This window comes from Andrena cerasifolii, chromosome 12 (assembly GCF_050908995.1).
Source record: "Andrena cerasifolii isolate SP2316 chromosome 12, iyAndCera1_principal, whole genome shotgun sequence".
NCBI lineage: Eukaryota > Metazoa > Arthropoda > Insecta > Hymenoptera > Andrenidae > Andrena > Andrena cerasifolii.
The window spans coordinates 1,972,177-1,994,209 of record NC_135129.1 but is presented as its reverse complement, the minus strand read 5'-3'; the positions used below and the strand labels follow the sequence as shown (position 1 = coordinate 1,994,209).

At 35.9% G+C, this 22,033-nt stretch overlaps 1 long non-coding RNA gene across 1 annotated transcript in view; it reads right to left on the bottom strand.

Moving 5' to 3' along the window:
- Positions 1 to 1,360: 1,360 nt before the first annotated feature.
- LOC143375514 (uncharacterized) overlaps positions 1,361 to 22,033 on the bottom strand; it is a 265,119-nt gene continuing 244,446 nt past the window's right edge. The window contains exon 2 of the long non-coding RNA XR_013086923.1: positions 1,361 to 1,498. This is a non-coding gene — a long non-coding RNA (uncharacterized LOC143375514). The remainder of the gene's footprint in view (positions 1,499 to 22,033) is intronic.

The window sequence follows — 22,033 nt, the reverse complement described above, 5'->3', positions numbered from 1 at the left end:
TTTGGAAACGATCTGTGCCATTGCTTCTTTTGAATCATTTGCTCGTATAAGATGCTCAGGAATTCTCCTCTCACTCGCCTTGAACTGAATTGCGCGAATGCATGACGCTTCTCACATTAATTAATCGACAGTCTAATTGAATTGCGTTGTTAGTAAACCCCCATTTCAATGCGCCTTCAATGCTTCATTAAGTATGTGTAAAACGCGTGACAGCAGCGTGAATGAATCCTGAAGCGGAACACGTCACGCTTTAGGGTAGGTTTATGTTGGAGCTGCGATAATAGCGAAGAAAAAGAAATATTTCTTTCTCGACGCTTTTATCATTGGTCATCTATGAAGTAAGCGTTGCTCTACTCGCTGCTCCAATGTAAACAGTTCCATTATGAAACAATATAATGCATTTCGACGATTCGCTATTATCGTCGCCGCTGATCGTTTATCGCAGCTACAACATAAACGTACCCTTACGCCGTAATTTAGAATCGAAGAAAAGGTTTTTGTTTGGGTATTTTACTCGATATAGATCATGTTTTTCGAAAAGATTATGTTAGGCGTTACGCCTTATCATAATAAAATAGTAATAATATTAAATTAATAATGTACATATTATAAATTTAATTTATTATATTTACATGTTATACATTGCACAAATGTGTACGGTCGATTGTATTTCTCCGCGTTCGTTGTAAGTGCTTTGATTTACTGAGAAAAACTGTTCCTCGTAACAATCGTTCGTTATAGGATACCCCACTGTACTTGAAAATATGTTTAAAAATTGTTTCATTAACTGTTAAAGAAAATTCTTTTTCTATTTCTGCGCAGGTTTATTTTACTATACAACTTCTATTTTACTAACCAAGGTACGTCCCATGGCCTTATTAACGTAGATCTTCTGTTTGCCTGCTTTTAAGGGGTAGGACTACTTAATGTGAAACGGACGAAAAATTGTAATTTTTTTTTTTACTTAAATATTAGTTTGAAATCTCTAGAATGGCGTGCAAAAGGTTTGAAAGATAAATATATTTCTCAATATGTATCGATGCAATTGTGACCAAATTTTGCAGACATTTTTGTTGCTATATTCTCTAAGCATAAACGGACCATTTTTTTGAAAAATCCTTTTTTACGAAAGTTACAGACGAATCGTGGGGAAAATTGGCATCCTTTTCTTTAACACGCTGTTATTCAGCGAATTTTCAAAATATTAAAAAAGGGTCTGTTAATGCTTTTGCATGCCATTATACTTAATAGACAACTTTTGTTTTCTTTTGTTTTTGACAATCCGAATTTGGGTTAGGCGGTACACCGTTTAAGAAAGACCATCAGTTCGAAGCCGCCTCGTGACATATATCTGTATATATTTTCTTAATTTTTATAATGGTTTTTAATGCTTTACAATATGCGAAAATCAAGTTCTAAACCACAATTTAATTGGCTGATTAGTTTCTCTACAATTTGCATCAGAAGATTACCTATTTTTTCGGGACGGCACAGCAGTCTATCCCCTTAATCTGCCAGTTTTAGTTTTCTAGGGACTGGTTTGTCTCGGGGCCAATATTACGCGATTAATTTAATAAATATGCTATCTTTTATAGTAATACATCGGTGGTTTAGGACACAAATATTGTATGCCCACTTTTTGTAAAATTTGAGTTTTCATATGCAACAAGTAGTCCTTAACTGTTTCTTTATGCTGTATAAAAATCACATTTATATCTACTTCATAAATTTGTCAAAAGTAATACATACTTTTGTTCATTGTACGTCCCCGAATCTTATGTACCATTGCATGTTTAAGCCTGTTATTATCGAAAACGCTAAAAAGGGGTATACAATATTTGTGCACTAAGCAATTGACATGTTTTTAAATCTCTACGTTCACAGCCCATTTTTTTCCGAGTGCAGTGACCATACGCTGTTAAAATCATAGTGGAAAAATAGCAAGTAAAAAGCATCAAGTGTTCAGTTCTTGTTTTAGAAAGAAATTCTCGAAATAATAATACATCATTTTTAAATACTATTTTCAATGTTATAATGATGCATTCATCTCTGGTAACTAGTACTTTTAACCCAACTTGGAATTTAATGTCAAACTCGCCCACAAGTCTGAGCTATCGACGTATGTCTGACCACATATGGACCTTTACTACTTGTCCGTCTTTTAAGGGGTTATTCTACTTTGACCGGCCGAAGAATAAAGCTATTTTTAAAGATCTTTTTCTCCGTAGATACAACATATAATGCAATAAATATTTTTGGTATTTATTAAGCTACTCTTATATTATACAAAAAAAATTTAAAGAATTTTTTAAATTAGTTTTAAAAGTTTAAACGCGATTATCTTAAAACGACATTTTTTTTCAACTGGTGCAGGTGATTGCAAAAGAACTATCTTACCAATCAGTCTGAAATTTTCACACGATATTCAGCACATCAGTGGGCATCGCAGGGACCTCGGAAACCTTTTTTGATTAACAATTTCATACTTTTTATAAGGGAAAATGATTGAAAAATTCACCATATTTTGACACTTACATTTCAAACCACTGCCATCTTATTATTTTTTTATCTGTCAAAATAATTCTGCTCCCAACGATAACAACACTCATAATGACTACAGCACCCTTTGAAATTTTGGTTTTACATGCGTCGTTCTCCCGGAATTATCTGCACCAGCACTACATCATTTTTTCAAGGCGTTCACGTCAATGCGATATATATTTAAAAAAAATATTAAAAATTTAAAACAGATTTCTTTTGATACTGTAAACTCTGTCTACTAAAAAATATATCCTAAAATAATTAACATTTTTCACGACTTCACAGTGGAATGACCCCTTAAACTGCAAAAGGGCAAGGAGAGTGTCAAATTTGGAACTGCTTCTCGATTAAACCATTAACTTCTATCGAGTAATAACATTTACATTGAAGTATAGTTAAGTAAAAGATTAAGAAACATTTCTTAATCTATTTCTCGTTTTCTTCCACAGCGTCTGCGGTGTCGTCCAAACCAATAATTCCAAACAAAAAAGTCAAACAAATTAACAAACTAAAATAATGTAGCAGACCACTCGAAGCCAAGCTTGATCAGGATATCAGCGTTCATCCCGAAATTCAGAAAAGTAGAAGCTAAAATGTTAGCACAACTAACGAGGGAAGCTGCCGAATCCGGAAATTCAAAAAATTATGAAACTGGGAATACGTAGCGGATATGTAGTATGTAGGTAGGGTGGCTGTACCAGTAAATGAACACGTGCCAGTGAATGGACATTTTTTATTAAAACGAGTCAAATAAGTTATTGAAACAAGCGACTAATTAATTAGAGGGTTTTCTTTTAATTTCTTGCTTCATATCCAAATAATTTTTGCAGCACGTGGAATCAATCGCGCTGCAAACATAATTCTATAATAGCGTTCATTCATTAGCCTTAAGTGTTCATTTACTGGCGCGTTTACCCTACGGACATTCCCTTGTAAGTACAAATTCACTTCTATGCAAGATTTATGACGAAGTAATGAATAGAAATTGTCAAGCTTCGCTTCGTTTCTAAACATGCTAATTTTTTACTGCTACGACTCAGTTCACTAATAACAGTGATAAAAAATACCCGAATACACAAAGCGAAATTCAGATTCGTTTAATAGCGTTACAGATATATTTTTCCTGCGGTTCACGCTGTGTGTATTATATTTTAGAATAAATAATAAAAAATAATAATATAATATAGTATAATAATAAATAAAAATATTATAATAATAAATATAATACAATAATAATAATAAAAAAATAATATTATATTTAAGAAAATCAGTGTCGAATTCTTTCCTTTATACTTACAAGGGAATATCCCGAACCCGGAAACTCGAAAAATTCTGGAACTCTGCGAATATGCAGAGAATTTCCTCCTGATTACAACGCATTTTTTGTTTGCTTCCCAAGTTCACTCTAAGGGGGTGTAATTAACCCTTGAAAATTCGGCTATTTTCCGATTTTGTGTTATAACTTGTGAACTGTAAAATAATTTTTTCACCAAACGGTAGATTTAATTAAAAGAAATAACTTTTGTCTTAAAACCTTCTTTCTATCTCTTACAGTTCGCGAGTTACAACACAAAATCGGAAAATAGCTGAATTTTCAAGGGTTAATTTCACCCCCTTCGAGTGGATTTGGTCAGCAAACCAAATTTTCATTGTAATCAGGAGGAAATCCCCTACTTATTCACAAAGCTTCAGAATTTTTTGAATTTTCAGGTTCGGGATCCTCCCTTGTTAGATTATCGTCTCCACATTTGTATTTTTTTTTTCATTGTAGGTTTCGTCGACTATTTCATTATTTCCACCATCGATATATATTCTCCCATCAAGGACGAAAGCAACTTCCATATTTCCGCGACCTCATCCTTTCCCCGAAACTTCTCCCTTTTCTCTACTCTTCATTTATTTCGCGGGAACTGCACACGAAGCATGCAAATGTAACGCATTACTTCAGGGCTCCGTGTTTTTCAAGTATCGCGTCGAGAATGAGTGAAACCCCCAGAGAATTGTTTGTTTTTTTTTTGCCGGTGCACAGAGGACAGGGGTTGTGCGAAGGTAGGGACGAGAGGGGGACAGGGCGAGATAGGGACGAGCAGGGGTGGCCTATCCATACGGCCAGATCCTACGATCCTTTGATCCCATTCTGATTTACTCACAGGTGAGGCGTACGCGTAGGATCGAAGGCTTGCCAGAAGTACAAGTTCGTCGGGTGTTGTCGGAATTTTCATCGTCTCTGGCTCGATACGTATCGCACGGTGGCTCGAGTTATTGGCGCCGAGCTGTTCGACACATTTCTTCGCGATGTTCGCGAGATTTATGAATCATTCTCGGGAATTTCCTACTTTCTCAGATCCACGAAAAGGCTTCCTACTGGAAAAGCAAACGTCGCGTTCGCAGTTGCGTATATGTAATGGTCGTTTCGGTGAAATCTCCACGAATTTCCTTACACTGGATTGCCTCTATGGGAAATTCTTTATTTGTAAATAGGAAGACGTATGGAATTAAATTTAATTGAGCACCTAAAGGCTAAAGGCAAAGGCGTCCAGAGATTTTTTTCCAGAGGGGGGCAACTTTGGGATGATGATAAAGAAAAATATACCCCTCTTGCTTTTTTTAATCCATTTTGTAGCGCCAATTTAATTAAAAAATTAAAACCGAAATTTAAAATATTTCGTTTTTTAGTATAAACTTAATAAAGATCAGTTTTGAAAAATAAGCGATTTTTTCTCAAAAGCCGGGGGCAACTGCTGCTTTTGCATCCCCCACTGGACGTCCATGGCTAAAGGGTGCAGAAAATGTTTGTAAAATTAGTGCTTTGACTTGACATTAAAAAGAGAACACTAATTGAAAAATATATATTTTTACATAATAAGTAGTAGAGTGAATAGGGTACCTAAAATCCCCTAGCAAAAGTTAAATCGCTGTCAATTGAATATTTTTGCATGCAATTCGTTTCAAAGTAAAGAGAAATTATTGCTCTTTCATGTAGCGTAAGTTAGAATCCTAGAAGCCTGCAATTTTTTAATTAGTAATTTAAAAAACGTAAGATATGCAAAAATTGGGTCCTGAAAAAAGTGTACCTAATATCGCCCACTCAAAAAATATTGATTAATTCATGTATGCATATAGGTGTGAGTTTTTAAAGTCATTTTCACATGTGCCTTTATTATTTCTTGCTCTATAAACGTTTTTTTATGAGTCTTTGATTAGGATTAGGTGTAAGAAAATGTTTTATTAAAAAAATATAGATATACAATTTTTAAAATATTTTGTAGGGGAAATGTGTCTAAAACGGTCCCCATAAAAAATACAAATGCACATTGATTAAATAAAAGTAAAGTAGTTTTTGTGAGTTAGTTTATCTATCTTATTATTGGCTTAGATCAAATTTACCTACCTGATCAATTACATTTTTTATTCGCATTTTTGCGAAGGCATACTAAAGGATCATTTTATACACATAGGTGTACAAAATGATCCCTACGAGGGATACGTCAGGAAAATAACCCCTAGGATCATTTTATAGCTACTGATAATGAATAAGACGGACATTATAAAAGGCATTGATTTATTAAAAAAAAAAACAGAAATTGAACTGAGTCATAAAATATGCAACCATAATAAATTAAAACGATTTTTTAAAAAAATAAAATCTTTGATAATTTTTGGTACATAATCAATGAGTAGAAATACTTAAAATCAATTAACAAACATAAGAAAATGAGATCAGGCTTCACTGAATCAAAGAATTGACAAGATTCACTAAAATACTTCCCTTTCTTTAATTGTTGGCCACACGACGCTGCTATTACAGTATGTCTTCCTACATATGTTTAGGTACTAATTCAGTACATAACCGATAAATTGTAGTGCTTACTTTGCGAGATATAACAAGTGGCGATATTAGGAACATTGGCGATATTAGGTACGGTCAGAGTTGTACAAAATGTAATCTAATTACAAATTACAAATTACGATTAAAATGTAATTGTGTAATTCATTACACATCATTTTCTGTAATCGTTAATTTAGGTAGTTGACAAAAATTGTGGTTAACTACCTAAATTAACGATTACAGAAAAAAATGTGTAATCAATTACACAATTACATTTTAATCGTAATTTGTAATTAAATTACATTTTGCCCAACTCTGGGTACGGCCACCCTAGTTATTGAGTTGATAAGATTTTATTTCTATGTTTTGCGAATTTTTCAGGTCTGGAGCTGGTCCAGACTTGCACCAAAGTGTACAAAAAACGGATGCTTTTTTTTAACTATGTACAATAAAGAACACTGCCAGTAATTTTGTTCTGATCTGATTTTTACGTAATTAGTGTTGTACGATTCCTTGCTTCGAGCTTTGAAGTATAAAAGGAAATTCGTAAAAGGACACTAATTTTTAAGTTACAGCTAAAGAGCAAGTAATTTTATACCTATGTATATCTAAGTAGATACAATTTTCTTATGAAAACGAGATATACGGGAATAAATAATATCAATAATAAGAAAAATTGAAAGTATGTACAATCTTGTTAATATACACCTAGTAAACTAATCTTTCAAGCTGTTAAAAAAAAATTCAAATCATTTCGACCGATTTTAAAAAAGTTATTCTGTTTTAAAGGGTGTCCCAATACTTTTGCCCGGCACTGTAAATAGATTAACAAAAATTGTTTCCCCTCTTTCGCAATTTCGGGTGACACATCGAGGCAGCGAGAAAGCATACGTGTTTGGCAGCGAAAAAAAGTGTAAAATGAACGGCGCAATTCCTGTACATGTCAATTTTGAATGAAATGGTCGAAATCGAAATAGCCAGATTGTCATCAGTTAAAGGGAACCTTCCGGTCTAAAAATCAATTTTTTTATTTCATTTTTCGAATGTCCAACCTTTTAGGAATAAGTGTTTAAAAGGATTTGTTGAAATTCGTAAAATTCCCGAAGTTATAGGGATTTGAGTAGCGGCAAATGCATGGGTCACAACCGGCCACTCGGCGCCCACGTAAAACTTTAAACGCGTTTTTCTCGAAACAGTTTTCTCAAAACGGTGGGACCTGTACCTCCAAAAGTTATTATCCGATTCGACTGAAACTTTTTTTACTTTGAAGAATATACTTCTGGCTAGGGGGGAAACCAGAAAAATTACAACAAAATTGAAAATTTATAATTTTCAAAGGCGTTGAAAGGATGAAAAATATAGGGAAAAAGTGATTTCAAACTTCAAGTGTCATTATTTTCTAAAAAAGGTCATTTTTGTAATCCTTTCTGGTTTTCTCCATAGCCAGAAGTATATTCTTCAAAACAAAAAAAGTTTCAGTCGAATCGGATAATAACTTTTGGAGATACAGGTCCCACCGATCTGAATCAATTTTTTGACGCCTTGACTTTAACGACTCCCCAGTGCCGTCTGCAATGATTAATTATAAAACAAAAAATATATTTCTATAATTTAAGACATCCCTAATACAATGCAAAAAGTCTTACTGAATTATATATAGTAGTTTTCCTTTAATTAATTCCTAAAGATCACCTATTTTTTGGGCTCTAGACCGAAAGGTCCCCTTAAACGCCGGGAAAAAAGATCGATCCTGAGGAATCCATGTTTAACTCGCTACGCTCATGTAACAATCTCTTGTTTATGGCTTCTATGGTCGTTCATGGGAGAGGAACGTTTAATAATTCCCTATCTCGCGGTGGGCTATTTCGCGGAACGTACTCGGGGACATTTCATCCGATACATTCGCAGGCGAGGTGTCTATGATGATTGCTAAACGATACCTGAAAACCGAATTTGCCGGCCCGGATGTCGCGCAAAATATGGACATCCGAAAATATCGACATCTGGATTACCAGGAAATTTCGGTGCTCTCCATGCTATAAGCGGGGTGAATTTCGCGTATTAACGTTAATTACATTTCACCTTGGTCTCTTAATATCAAAATCCGCGCTGCATTAAATTTCATACCTCTTCCTGTTAATTCAGATCTCGTGTTACACGTACTCGTCTGGCGATACGGTTAATTATAATTACAATGATTTGAGTGCCTCAAATATTTTACCTTTCGCTCTCGGTCCTGTGCCATTTCCGTTCCAGCCTTTTCGATGTCTATGTTGGGGCATTTCAAGCGTCTTCCACTGTGATCTACAAACAGCAGCGTTTATTAACTGGCATTCTGCGGAATTCCGGGTCTGCGACAGGAAGTTTAGGATTTCGCGAAAGTTATCTTATAATAAAATTCCTAATTCGTTTGTTTTATTTATAAATGATTTATTTACACGCTCAGGTCGGGGTTGCGCCGAAGGTTAATGAGTTTGGAAGGGTGCAGTGGCAAAATTTAGTTAGGAAACGCTGATCTATAGTAAAAGGGACAGTTCCACTTTGCTATTGTCTATTCGATTTTATTAAAAAGCAGGGCTGGTGGTGACCCACGATAGGAGAGACATTTTACATCGCCCCCCAGTCCACGAACACTTTGTGTCTCAGAGACACATTTGAATAGGGGAGACCGGGGTAGGTTGTAACACGGGGTGAAATGTAACGCAAGTAAAATCTTCTGAACGACAAATCTGGCAACCCACAGCGTGCGAGAGCTGCTGGACGATATTAGCACCGTCGGCTTTAGTGACCCAAACGAGCGTTATGTATTAATTTTCTAGTTATAGCCCAGAACTTTAGTATGTAGAGCACGTAAGTAAATTTTGTCTCAGCACTTTTATTTCAATTAACAGTCATTAGAAACCGTTTGAATTTTTTGTTTTTTTTTTTGTCGCAAACGAATCAGTACACGTTGGTTTTTTATAATGTGTACGCATTTTAGTAATTTGATGTTTAGTTTCTCGTTTGCTGAGATAAAACGCAAAAATTCAAGCTCGGGGTAAATTGTAACATGCTACTTCTTACTCCGCTCTAAATGGTGACAAAGGAAACGTGCTATTTGCTGACACGCCGGAAAAAAGATTCTCTAGACCAGGGCTGCGCAAGGAGCCGTTCTTAGCGCCTAGCTGCGAGCAACCAGCCGAGCGTCGAGCAGCTGAAATACATATACTTACGCTAAGCGCCTGCAAGCACGCACCTACACTACTGCAGTTCTCCTCACTGATTCTACTCTTAGCAACGGGACAGTTCGACGCTCGGCTGGTTGCTCGCAGCTAGGCGCTAAACACGGCTCCTTGCGCAGCCCTGCTCTAGACGAACAATAGTACAATCGAGAATCCAAGAAGAAGAAAAAAAGTATACTTAAAGGCAAAAGTAAACAAAGCGAAGAAGAAGATTTTTATAGAATCAGATGAATAAGCAATGATTGTTTAACTCATGTATATCGAATGTTTAATAATGATCTCTGTTTTCATTTATATTTTTTAGAAATGTTTATTTGTGTTCGTAGTTGTGTTTAAATAAGTAAAACAGATGTGTTACAATTTACCCCACATGGTGTTACGTTTATTGGAAATGGGTTATGAAATAAACTGTAAAACAGTATATTCTTTATAAACTCTAGTTTATTTTACTCAGCTCGGAAGGACGTCGTATCGTGCTGAAGGCAAGACTCGAAGTGAAGAGAAAACGCAAAGGCAATTCGAAAAGTCCGTTGTCCACTTGAAAAGGAACAGGCCTGCGTTCTGTCTCTTACCCTTGCAGTTAGAATAAGGATTCCCTAACAGACCCATGGGCCCGCTGGCCTCTGGTTTATTGCTTTTGTCAGCGGTTCTCATACGTAACCAAATTCATTTTTTGTGCTACCAACAATCCAACAACTTTTTACCCCGAACTCGGGCACATTGTAACAAAGATTCGGATTTGTTTAAGATGAAGCTAGATGGCTAAGTGCCCGAGATTTTGTCACGTACTTACACTCAATGAGTTCGCCATATAGTAAGTAGTAAGTCACGTAAATTATTTCCTGCTTGAGGAAAACACTTTCGAGAAAACACTGTGAAAACTTTTTTTGTTACAATCTGCCCTGGTCTCTCCTACTTGTACAAAAATTAAATCAAATACACAGTGTTGTGAAGTTACGTAATTTGTAAGCTTCACTTTCATATCATCTGTTAAATTTTATTTAAAAAAAGAAACAAAAGGTACCTAGCGATCCAGAGTTTAAAAAATCCTAGTCCATATCGACTAAATATTATTGCACTTCGCCTCAACGGAACGTGTAACTTAGTTTGTGCTTCGCAATGAAATTTGTTTCTATACTTAAAGGAATTAATTATTTATATAATTATGGATGGAGCAGGAAATGAGCTATTAATTGGAAATGTCATATTTCGATGCTTCGCGAGTAAATTAAATTTTCATTTCACTCTTTTTATGTATTAATGGATAAAGCAAGAAGATGTTTCCTAACAAGTTTGTGGAGGTAGACGTTGCAATTCTGTTTTACTGTTTTGGAGCACAATAACGAGAAGGGTATACTTTAACTTCATTTTACACAGGATTATGAATAAATTTTTACACTCTCGCATACTTATTCAGAGAAGCAATATTTGTTGAAAATCCAGTTCATTCTTCATGCACGTATGGTAATATGGCACACAGTATTCTTCAGTAACATAAAAAAAAACCTATTATAAATTACAATCCATGTCATTAAATTATAATTAAAATGATATATGTATGCTCTTAAAAATCCATCGTATCCCTAATAGTGTCTGTAACAATAGCTTGCAACATGTGTTTTAAGCAATGCTTAATAATTAATTAATACTGCAAGCCAAATTACCAAGAAAGGACCAAAACTGACAAGCCAAATTAATTTACGATTTTCTTAATACATTAATATACCTACTTCAGTTGAACTCATAAATATTAGATTATTTCAAAACATATTAGACCTTACATAAATCTTTAATATATATTAATATTTATTACAGAATTCTGAGGTACTTTTCTTTTATATAAATCTTTAATATTTATTAATATTTATTACAAAATTCTGAGGTACTTTTCTGTTACATAAATCTGTAATATTTATTAATATTTATTACAGAATTCTGAGGTACTTTTCTGTTACATAAGTCTTTAATATTTATTAAAGAATTCTGAGGTACTTTTCTGTTACATAAATCTTTAATATTTATTAATATTTATTAGAAAATTCTGAGGTACTTTTCTGTTACATAAATCTTTAATATATATTAATATTTATTACAGAATTCTGAGGTACTTTTCTGTTTACATAAGTCTTTAATATTTATTAAAGAATTCTGAGGTACTTTTCTTTTATATAAATCTTTAATATTTATTAATATTTATTACAGAATTCTGAGGTACTTTTCTGTTACATAAATCTTTAATATTTATTAATATTTATTACAAAATTCTGAGGTACTTTTCTGTTACATAAATCTGTAATATTTATTAATATTTATTAAAGATTTATGTAACAGAAAAGTACCTCAGAATTCTGTACCCGAATTTTACTACTCGTCCTGTTATATTAATGATAAATTATGCCACCGACAAACTGTCACTACAATCTTACGTAACATTTAATTTAACGACCCCCAAGTGCAGTGAAGATCGAATAGAATTCAATTTAAACAATAATCAGACGCACTGGTTGAACGCCTTTCTCAAAGCCATCCGCAGTTCATTAACTTAAATCTATTCCCCATTAGTAATCGATAGTAGTTCTTGCCCGCGCAGAAAGTTCCAAGACACGTTTCCACTTCTATTTACCACGGAACAAAGCCTCGGCAGGTTTTGCGCGGTGCAACGCTAACACGGCAAGCAGTGGAGAGCCCCGTGAACGTTATTCGGCTGTATCGCTACGTTACATACATTTTTTATAGCGGTAGCTAGTGCGAAAACGTGTCAGCGTGTCTGTGGGATATTATTAATGGTCCTTCATAAGGTCTCTGATAATGAATCACAGTGATAAGATTGGCATTCGACCGTTAAATTACGCCCCCCCGCCAAAGTGGAAATAAAATTCGCCGACGAATCGTTGCCCCTGCAAAAGGCACATTCGACTGGCGAATCGAGTAATTATGCCTCGCGGAAAGACCCATCGGGACGGGTTTGAAAATCCTTCGACGAAAGGTCGAAGGTCCCGGGTCAGCCACGTCACGGGGATGCTCATCGCCGCGAAAGGGCCGTTTTCGCACGGACAGCAAATTTATAGGGATTTCTTGGGAATCTCTGCAAAAGCCCACGTCGGGCATCGACGACGCCGCTTAACTTTCGACGTGGTCCGGGGGGGGTGGTTGCTGGCAGATGTGTGCTTAGCCCTTTGAATCCATCTGTCGTCCGCAGTTTCCCCATTTTTAATTGAATTTTTTCACTCGCTAGGAAAGTAATTTATCCTTTTTATCTCCGAGCAGAATCACGGATTCCAATTGAAAGAAAGTTGAACTAGTGTCTTCCCCAGATGGCCGACCGCTTGCCAGGGGTGCTCTGAAACACGATAAAGCGAACCCCTCGAAATAATTAGAGGTCGCCCGTGATCGATACACTCCGCGGTGGATTATAATTTTTATATCCACGCGAGCCCTTTCCTGTGTCCCTTCACTTCTGCGTGTTTTCACTGTTTGCGCACGGTGTTTCGCGTAGTTTTCTGTTCTCAATCGCTCGGCTGCCTCTCGAGATACGAAAATATGTGCAGAGGCAGGGGTGATTCGTCCGGGAGGGAGAAATTTCATCAACGAATTTTGGTGTACAATTATTTACTAAGGGTCTTGTCTTGTGTTATATCGGGCTTTGTAGTTGCACCCGATAGATGATTCTTTATCAAGTTCAGATTACGATCTTTACCTACTCTTCTTCATCATCGGAACGTTACTAATTTGATGCGCTTGTCAACACTATTCCTACGCAAGGGCCCCTTAAATCAGCTAAATGTGTATGACACAAACTGATGAATCAAAATTTAATGTAAAAACTACAGTTACAGTTATATACAATATTGTAAATAAAGCGTATTTTGCAGTGTTTTATTATAGGTACACAAGCATACTTTGCAATGAAAATCGGGAATACAATATTGCCCCTAATTTCGTCCACGCTTCATTTCAAATCCATTCGAAAAGTCTCCCTCACTTCTGCCATACACTCCCCTTTAAATTAAGGAGAGGAAACGGAAAAGTACAGCAATAGGGGAATAGACATGAGATAGGGAAAAAATGATAAGAACGGGGACCAAAGGAGAGCATTGAAAGTGAAAGAAAATAATTTTTTTTGAACGAATAGAAAAGAATTTGAGACTAAGTTTATTATTATGTACCTATATATTTATATATAAATAATAATGATTATATGTATAAAAATAATAGTAAATTTAGTCTTAAATTCTTTTCTATTCGTTGAAAAAAATTGTTCCTTTTCTTTCACTTTCAATGCACTCCGTTGAAATTCTCTTCTTATCATTTTTTACCTATTTTATATCTGTTCCCCTATTGTTGTACTTTTCCGTTTCCTCTCCTTAATTTAAAGGGGAGTGTATGGCAGAAGTGAGGGAGACCTTTTCAATGGATTCTAAATGAAGTGGAGACGAAATTATGGGCAATATATAAGATACAGTTATTAAATTAAATTAAAGAATCAAATATAAATATATATTCCATTACTTAAATGTAATTAAAGATAATTATTAATTTAGGGGAGAGCGGGGCTAAAAGTTCCGGGGGTAAGTTGTTCCGACGATTTTATCTTAAAAATGAAAAGACCGTTGCAGGGTAGATGCACCGTTTGCGGCCATTGCACTGTTTTTGGCCATGTGCTTAATTATCTCATTTTTAAATTGCTTGCGGATCATTATGTGGAGAATTTCACATCATAAATATTTTGTTTAGTATACCACCAGAAATATAAGGTTACATTTATTGCTTACACGGAAAAATATTATATTTTTTAAGAAGTGGCCAAAACTGGTACAATATCTTAAAGTGGCCACAAATGGTGCATCCACCCTACTTTAAATTATTTTTTCCGTGTGAGTTGATCACGCCACTCTGTCGCCCAATTTAATAGCGTTCGCAACAGCGAATCTAATGGTTGTAAGCAAGGACTTATTAGTCGCGTACCAGATAAGTAAATATTTTTTATCATTATTTTTTGGCCTATTTCGATTATTTAATGTCGATATTATTGATTGATTCATTCTTATGGATCAAATGATATTTAAGAACATAGTGCAATAGTGTTTATCGTCTTAATACATGTATAAGCAAAATAATCTCTCAAATTGCTGCATTTGTCGATAGGGGTTAGTTGTTACCGTGATTTGGGGCATGTTGTTACCGTAAAACTTGCCCCACCGCAAATGTATAAATTGTTTCTGCTGTGCTTTAAGATGCGAACATATGAATGACAGGCGGAAAGGGGCATCGAAGTTATGCATAAAGATAAAAACTGTCGCTAGAGAATTTAGTATCTGCGACTTGACTTTATTGAGAGTTATTAAAAAACTACAATCTGGACAAGAAGCCACTGTAGGCTACAAGTACAAATCTCTATAAGTAGGTACCTACGTACAGTTGAATGTAAGACTGATTTGTAGATTTTAGTTTTTATACCAAAGATAATGTTTATGGTTATTATATCATTTTGGTTCTTTTTTAAAGATAATACATATTTGTTGATCCGAACCTTCATAAATAAACATTATTAATAAAATTCTATTTTATTTCAGTAGAAAATGAAATATTTCATTAAAAGGCAAATCTTATATCTTAATAACAACTTACCCCAATGCGATAACAACTTGCCCCATAAAGTGGCAAGAAGTTCCGCTTCGACCAGCCACAAATAAATTACTTTTTATGGAAAACCTATTACAATATATTAAACACAAGCTTAAAATCATAAAATATAATAAATTTAATAACAAATTAGTCAATAGTGAAGAGAATAACTACATTACTTTCTAGTAATTTTTTATGTTTTATCGAAATCGGAACTTTTAGCCCCGGTCTCCCCTACTTATCCCTTATCCCTTCTAGCCAAAAGTCACTTTTGAATGTACAAAAACATAAACACAGAAACCACGGTAACCAGCTAAATCTCGAAAACTGCATGCTTCCAGAACCTAAACGAAAAACGTAAAAGCACCTCCCCCAAAGCAACCTAACCCTCTTCGAAGCCCTTCGCCTCCAACCGCTCCTCGCAACTCCCGCCCCGAAAAAACAAAGACCAAAACCTGCAATATTTCATCGACCGAGCGCCACCATTCCTCAAGGGCGACCGATTAATCCGACCGTCTGCGTATTAATCCCGCCCCGGCAATTAATAAATGGCAACACACCTCGGGAGGGTCGAGCCGCAACAATCGATCGGCGCGTCTCCTAATATAATCCTATTTACCTCGTTAAGAGGGTACGCGGCGGCACGTTAATTCCAGGTGTCCCTGGGCTCCGAGCCAACGGACTCCTTCGTCCTTTCCACCTGGCGGGCACGTAGCATAAAGGTTCGTCGGTATACATAGAAATCCTCTGCCCTCGCTAATGACATTCACCGCGATTTCCACACGGTAAATTAGACTCGGACTGAATGTGACTTTCTTTTCCCATCGGTCGAGGGCCTTCCCCGACTACGTGCCCGCCTGCCGAGGGACGGGGCGGTCCGAGGGGGTGGAAAAAGGAGAGGAGCAGCGACAGCGACGATGGCTGACGGGGCTGCGTCTCTCAGGCGTAGGGCATTAATGAGGTGGGACCGGGCGGGCAAAGTATCTGCGCGAAAGGAGATTTAAAGTTTAGCCAACTGTTCACGAGCCTGGGACGGATGTCGCGCGTAAATAATATGCTAATCCACGCTGCCCGCGCTTCGATTCTTTCCCCTCCCGCCGTTTCTCGGTGTCCGTCTTTGTTCGACGACGTTTTCTTTTTATCCCTCCACCCACACCAGGCCGAGCGGCGCAGCTGGCCGGACGACACAGCCTGCTCAAACTCCTCCGGGCTCCTCTCTAATCTGGCGAAAGGCTAATGCATGTTATTCAGGAAGGAAGAGAGGAGGACTCTCGATATCGACTTCGGCTGTCGCATCTACGCTATGGAGACGGCCCCTCGCGAGGACCTTTGTCGTTCCTCGGTGTGAAATAATTTCAAGGGGGACAAGCTGGGAACCGATCTCAGGCGAGATCCATCGTCCACTTCGGCAGCGTGGGAGGGAATAAAGGAATTAACAGATTCGCTGATCCCTCGGACCAGCATCGCAAGGGAGGTGCATTTTACAATAGGGAGGGGATGCTGTATCGTCTTAGAGCGTGGGCAATTGGCGCGACTGTGCTAGATAGTTTTTTTTTAGATGAAACTTTATAGGCTTTGCAGGGATGGCGACGAGTTAAAAAAATTGAAGGTGGTGGGAATTCTGGAAAAGGCTTTTAGTGATGAGAGCGTGTGCATTGTAAGTGGTAAATAAGATGGGCAGGCATATTGTATTCTGTACTAATACTTTGGGATGTAGAAGGAATATTTATGGGGATAATAGAATTCTAGTAGAAAGTTTTGATAAGTTGTGCGAGTGCCTTAGTGAACAAAGGTGGCATTTATAAATATTATCGGAAGTTAATGGAATATGGAGGCATGTTACACATTAGGGTGGCCCTTATTTTCAAAATGCGATTTCTTTTGCTCTCAACCTCTAATATGGTTCCATTTCGTAAGAAAATAATCCCTGAAAAAGTTTATTGCAATCGGACAACAGGAAAGGGTGCCGACCACGCCTTACAGTTTAGAATTCATCAATGATTTGGATGTAAAGAATTTCTCAAAAATGGTAAGCCCTATCGAATTTTTGTTCAAATAATGCTAAAAGAGCATTCAATTTTCTACAATTATTGTATATACATTTTTTTCGTGCTTCCAACCATTTTTTAGATATCAGCGTTTGAAAATACAAAGATCTGCACTGCGCGCGTATAGACAATACGTCACGCTGTACAGGTGGTACACGCAAAGTGCGGACCTGTCTACATTCAAACGCTATTATCTAAAAAATGGTTGGAGGCACGAAAAAGTTATATATACAATAATTGTAGAAAATTATATGCTCTTTTAATATTATTTCAACAAAATTTCGATACGGCTTACCATTTTGGAAAAATTCTTTAATCCAAACTATTGATGAATTCTAAACTTTAAAGCCCGGTCGGCACCCTTTCCTCTTATCCCATTGCAATAATCTTTTTCAGGGGCTATTTTTTTGTCAAATGAAACCATATTAGGGAGTTAGAGCAAAGAAATACGATACAAAAATTTAGGCACGTACAAATAGCGGCCACCCTACTACACACAGTAGCGGACTGGCCAGGGTGTCAGCTTGCCTGATGGCCCGAGGGCCCTGTGGGCCCCTGAAGGGGTCAGACTACAGTGGCAGGCCGAAAAAGTAGGTAATCTTCTGATGCAAATTGTAGAGAAACTAATGATCAGATTAAATTGAGGTTTAGCACTTGATTTTAGCATATTATAAATCATTAAAAACAATTATACAAGTTAAGAAGATATATAAGGTAAGTGCGGGTAATAAGGCTCAGCAGGTAATAAGGCCCACCTGTCATTTCTCCTTGGTAGGTCAATTATAAGGCTCAGGAAGTAACCAGAGACCTCTTCCGAAGCAGGAACGATATTGAGAAGAGCTCCAAAGCACGTGTCACTTCAACCGGAAGAAAAAAGACAAGAGTGTGTGATCAAGAGCCCATGCTATCCACCTCCAGAGAAAACGTGGACGGCAACTCTACAAACAATAAAATTGGTTTTGCAAATTATGTAGAATTGCATTCAAGAATGATATGCGACAGTGTATCATGTGTCTCACCTGGATACACAAGGATTGCGCTGGGCTCATACCTGATGGCGAAGATGTCTTTATTTGCCCGAATTGTACTTACATACTAAATGGGTGGGCCTTATTACCTGCTCTACACGAAACAAAGCCCGTTTACAAGGTTTTTAAAAATCTATTAATTTTCTTATTTGTTGTCTTCATATATTGTTACAAATATTACAATTTATAGTTTAATGTCCATAGATTTCTATATAAAAAAAGTTTTCAAAAATATGTACAAGTTTTTTTTTTTAAATTATAGATCCTTAGATGGGCCTTATTACCCACACTTACCTTACAGATATGTGTCACGAGGTAGCTCCGAACTGATGGACTCTTTCTATGAAGGGAAACGGTGTAGGTACTAGCTAACTCAATTTTGGATTATCTGAAACGAAAAACGAAATTAAGTATAACGTCTATTAAGTATAACGTAATGCCTAAGCATTAACGGCGCTGTTTTTTAAAATATTTTAAAAATGCACTGAATTACAGTGTTTTGAAGAAAAGAATGCTGAATTTCGCGAATAATTAAATCGACTCTAACACACTGTTATTCAGCGAATTTCTTCGATCAGCATACACTCTTGCAATTTGTATATCTACGAAAAATTCCAATCTAAAATATATTCGTTATTATATCCTATGTGAAATTATTCAGTTACATTGTTCAACTGAAAGTCAAAAGAAATTTACAATTGATACTATTAGATGGTGTACAAGATACCTATATTAAAAAATTTTCAGTGTACCCTGAATCGCACCAGCGCCAGTTCCATCGCAGTGTGAAGTGCAGCGACCTTTTTCTACGTATCCGCGAGGGTTCGCCAACTTTTTCTACGGGAATTCTTAAAAGACTGTTCGATGTCTATGTATGCGGATTTGTGTCCACGTGTGTGTAGATACAGGACGTTTCACAAGGCGAGATATTACCAGAAAATAGTAATTTACAAATAAGGGACAAAATACAATATATTACAGTACAGTGGAGATCTTTATTGCATCACTCGAATAAACACGTTATCATTTGTACCTCCCTTATAATAATAAGTCCTGGGAAAATATTGTTGGCCAAAATAAGTTGGATGAGAATCATATTATCGATCATATTGCTATGAAAATTCTGCGTACTACGTAAATTCGAGAGTGATGCAATATAATAAATATCCCCAGTATTATATGCCATTGAAATTACTGGAAGTTAATAATTCCTGTTATTATTTTTCACATCTAGCTCCTTTGTACCATCATAATGCACAGAAAATAAAATGACAGAAACTGGTATCTACATATATCTATGAACGATTTATAAACAATAATTCAATTAATTCAATGATTTGCAATGAATTTCATGCAAAATTTAGTATTTCGAAATTAATTTGGATGCATAATTGTTCTCTAAAAGACGTTGAATTTGTTCAACAAAATTAGGAATAAGATATTATCAGTTCCTGTATTTTTCAGAATATAAATTGCTATAATCTGTGTAATTCGATGTCAATTAATATATCTGAAGAATAGATGGCCAACGATTTATTGGGACTGGAATTTCATTTTATATTTAGCTTAAATATATATCGTTTTATATTCGCTCACACCGTGCACTATGGAATACGCTGTATACGGACGTATCGATGGAAAATTACGAAAAGGGGAGGACTTATCGAACGTAGCCGCAGGCTGCAAGAAAACTTTCGATCCGGGTAGTCCATTAAAATCAAGCTTTCTAGAGAAATAATTTTCACATATCCAGACAATCTTTCACGTATCCATATACTAGTGTAAAGTAGCCTTCTTATCGGGTTAATTTTCTATTGAACCACTTTTTGTAATTGGAACACAAAATATTACTAGATAGACAGTATTTATTGCTAATCAATCAATTTTTTTAATGCTCGCAGTGTTTAACAAAGAGTTTTTTACGGTTTCTTTAAATTTTCTGAAATTTTTGTGGTTCGTGGGTGTTGCTTATATAAAATTTATTTCTCCTTTCTTTTTATTCTCCTTCTATAAATTTTCTGTAAATAAATACATTATGGTGCCTGGTTTTTAAACCCCCGTGGCAATTTAAGGGATTAACATTTTTGAAGAATCGTAAGATTTTTATTTTTTTATAAACGTCCACCGATGAAGTTTAAATAATTTAGGCTTATGACGTTGTGTTGTACGCTCGAATAAAATTTTTTCACTTATGTACAAGTGTGTAGTGACATCGATCTTGTAAATTACGCGAAAAACAATTTGGCCATTGTCTGAATAAAAGAATTTAAGAATGCTCACAGAATTGATTTTCAGATTTCCTGATATTTTCATTATTAGTAGGGCTCTTATTATTTCTCGGATTTACGGATATCCGAGGTATCTTGGGTATCCGAGTCTTGAGTATCCGTGTATTCGGATACTCATAAAACGTATATTAGGATATCTGGATACTTACTTAATTTAGATTCGAGTACCCGAGTATTTAAGGGATTTTTTCTGTTAAGCAAGCCATTTTTGGAAATTTAGTTTCTCTTAATTCGGATATCTGGATACTTATTTAATTTAGATTCGAGTACCCGAGTATTTAAACTCTGGATACTTATTTAATTTAGATTCGAGTACCCGAGTATTTAAACCCTGGATACTTATTTAATTTAGATTCGAGTACCCGAGTATTTAAGGGATTTTTTTTGTTAAGCAAGCCATTTTTGGAAATTTAGTTTCTCTTAATTCGGATATCTGGATACTTATTTAATTTAGATTCGAGTACCCGAGTATTTAAACCCTACATACTTATTTAATTTAGATTCGAGTACCCGAGTATTTAAACCCTGGATACTTATTTAATTTAGATTCGAGTACCCGAGTATTTAATTCCTTAAATACTCGGGTACTCGAATCTAAATTAAACAAGTATCCAGATATCCGAATTAAGAGAAACTAATTTTCCAAAAATGGCTTGCTTAACAAAAAAATACCCATGTATGCATACCTGCAACATCAGTAACTTCGGAGAGGGTCTTCTTTACAGCGGATAATATTGTAACCACCAAAATATCATGTTTATCACCGGAAAATGTAAATAAACTTGTTTTTTCATACCAAAATAGGAAATCATTATCTTAGTGTGTATGTATAACTGTAAATAAAATATTAATAAAATTCCCTTCGTATTTCTTGTTTTAATCACTTCAGTTAAACTTGCTCTCTTTAATTAGAATCGACATAAAGAAAGTTTCATTCAGCCATGATGATAAAATATCCGAAACCAGGAACTCGGATACTCGGATCCAAGTACGGATATCCGGATTTCGATTCGGATTTGGAGTTATAACGAGCAATCCGGATACTCGGATAGCCGGATAGTAAGAGCCCTAATTATTAGTGTTTAAATAATACTTATATTTAACGCAGGAAAGTGACGTTCTCGTTTTACTCGTGCTAAAACTTCGCTGATATAAAGTGACATTTAAATTAGGAAGAAACTGAAACGCGCACTGCGAAATTAAGGCTTGTGCGAGTCTTTTTATGTTACCTGCAGCTATTTAAATTTTATCTTTGCCTTGCCGCTTCCTTCGCCTTGATCACAGACTTCCCATTTCGAAGTTTCTATTTTTATCGCGCGAAATCCTTGTCTTTGTCAGTTTCGTTTTTATCCTCACGAGTTCTATCTTCCGGCGCACTGTTCCTAAGTTTCCGCTGCTTGCAGCGGTATAACGCTACCTCAAACGAGACAAGAAGAAGCTCCAACCCTTATAT